A 2,500-nucleotide genomic window follows, 5' to 3' on the forward strand; every position below is an offset into this window, starting at 1 on the left:
GGGTGTCGTAATCACTAGAGCAGTATCTTCACTGCGATTTGTTGAGAGTAAGCCTCAAGATCTATCGATTTGTCCGCAAGGTCGGGCGCTAAAAGCGATCTCGAACGCCTCCGGGCGCGCGAGGTTGTTTTTTTTCTAAGTTTTTTTTCGCCGCCGACACTTGTCTTTTTTTTCAATTTTTTTTTTTCAATTTTTCGCTCGCGCGGCGGGCCTTTCCACGTTCACATCGGGGCGAAATTTTTTATGTTTTTCGACAGTCCTTTGCAATTTTTTCGATCTCTCTTTTCGACACTTTTTTGCCGCGCGGCGGGCCTTTGCACGTTCACATCGGGGCGAAATTTTTTATGTTTGTCGACAGTCCTTTGCAATTTTTTCGATTTTTCTTTTCGACACTTTTTTGCCGCGCGGCGGGCCTTTCCACGTTCACATAGAGGGCAGGTCTTTATTTTTTTGTGACTGTCCTTTACAATTTTTTTTTTCGCGCACTCGGGCTTTAGCATATTTCCGCCCAGCGAGCAAGAGCATATTTAGGCCGCGGGAGCATGAGCCTGTTTAGGCCGCGCGAGCTTTGAATATATTTCGGCCGCGGGAGCATGAGCCTGTTTAGGCTGCGCGAGCAGTGAGTACATTTCGGCCGCGGGAGCATGAGCCTGTTTAGGCCGCGCGAGCATTGAATACATGTCGGCCGCGCGAACATTGAACATATTTCGGCCGCGCGCGCGAGCAAGAGCCTGTATAGGCCGCGCGAGTATTGAGTACATTTCGGCCGCGCGAGCATGAGCCTGTTTAGGCCGCGCGAACATTGAACATATTTCGGCCGCGCGCGCGAGCAAGCGCCTGTATAGGCCGCGCGAGCGTGTGATATGCCTCGCAATAGTTCAACACCTGGCGCAATCGTGCACCTTTTTTTTACGTTAGAATTTCAAACGGAAGACCCCAGGGACAACACTCATCTTTGCTATACTTGTGGGAGCTGACAAGCTTCGACAAGTAAAGAATCGGTGAAAAGGCGATTGGCTCGCTGGGCAGATGTTGCTGCTGCGCGAAGAGCCGAGTGTCAGTTTGTCTGGGTTCTGAGCGGTCGCTTCGGCGAAGTTGTCTGGCGTGCGTTGCGCTCGCGCCGGTGTTGGCGACGTGGCGGTCGAAAGGCCTGCCGACGAAGTCTTACTCCGGCGGGTGCGACGGGCGGTGACGGTTTTCTGAGTTCGGGCAGCCGAGCAAAGAACGAAATTTTAACGGAGAGAAGCCTTCGGGTTTCGCATCGACCGAGCGACGGCGCCGCATCAGCGGCGCCTCCTTCGTCGGCCTTTCGGGGCTACGCTAAAGTAGCTACCTGGTTGATCCTGCCAGTAGTCATATGCTTGTCTCAAAGATTAAGCCATGCAAGTCTAAGTACGAGCTCTCGTACAGTGAAACTGCGAATGGCTCATTAAATCAGTTATGGTTCATTTGATCGTACGTTTTACGTGGTTAACTGTGGAAATGCTAGAGCTAATACATGCGTGAAGCGCCGACCTCGCGGGAGGCGTGCTTTTATCAGACCAAAAACCGACCGGGCTTCGGCCCGCAACCTTTGGTGACTCTGGATAACTTTGCGGATCGCACGGTCTCGCACCGGCGACGGATCATTCAAGTGTCTGCCCTATCAACTTTCGTCGGTACGGTACTGGCCTACCGAGGTTCTTACGGGTAACGGAGAATCAGGGTTCGATTCCGGAGAGGGAGCCTGAGAAACGGCTACCACATCCAAGGAAGGCAGCAGGCGCGCAAATTACCCATTCCCGACGCGGGGAGGTAGTGACGAAAAATAACAATACAGGACTCTAAACGAGGCCCTGTAATTGGAATGAGTACACTTTAAAACCTTTAACGAGTATCCATTGGAGGGCAAGTCTGGTGCCAGCAGCCGCGGTAATTCCAGCTCCAAAAGTGTATATTTAAGTTGTTGCGGTTAAAAAGCTCGTAGTTGGATTTTGGGCGCAGGCGGCCGGTCCGTCGCAAGGCGTGTACTGGCCGTCCTGGCCTCACCTCCGGTTCTCCGCCGGTGCCCTTGACTGAGTGTCGGCGGCGGCCGGAACGTTTACTTTGAAAAAATTAGAGTGTTCAAAGCAGGCGATTCGCCTGAATAATGGTGCATGGAATAATGGAATAGGACCTCGGTTCTATTTTGTTGGTTTTCGGAGCGCGAGGTAATGATTAAGAGGGACAGACGGGGGCATTCGTACTGTGCCGTTAGAGGTGAAATTCTTGGATCGGGCGCAAGACGAACGACTGCGAAAGCATTTGCCAAGAATGTTTTCTTTAATCAAGAGCGAAAGTCAGAGGTTCGAAGACGATCAGATACCGTCCTAGTTCTGACTATAAACGATGCCAACTAGCGATCGGGGGCGTTAGTTTTACGACCTCTCCGGCAGCTTGCGGGAAACCAAAGTCTTTGGGTTCCGGGGGAAGTATGGTTGCAAAGCTGAAACTTAAAGGAATTGACGGAAGGGCACCACCA

General features: G+C 52.0%; 1 non-coding gene across 1 annotated transcript in view; it reads left to right on the forward strand.

Annotated features, from left to right (window-relative positions):
* Positions 1-1,330: 1,330 nt before the first annotated feature.
* Positions 1,331-2,500, forward strand: part of LOC146144047 (small subunit ribosomal RNA) — a 1,811-nt gene continuing 641 nt past the window's right edge. Inside the window, exon 1 of the ribosomal RNA XR_014500914.1 lies at positions 1,331-2,500. This exon is cut by the window's right edge and continues 641 nt beyond it. This is a non-coding gene — a ribosomal RNA (small subunit ribosomal RNA).

This window comes from Ascidiella aspersa, chromosome 5 (assembly GCF_963924565.1).
Source record: "Ascidiella aspersa chromosome 5, kaAscAspe10.2, whole genome shotgun sequence".
Lineage (NCBI taxonomy): Eukaryota > Metazoa > Chordata > Ascidiacea > Phlebobranchia > Ascidiidae > Ascidiella > Ascidiella aspersa.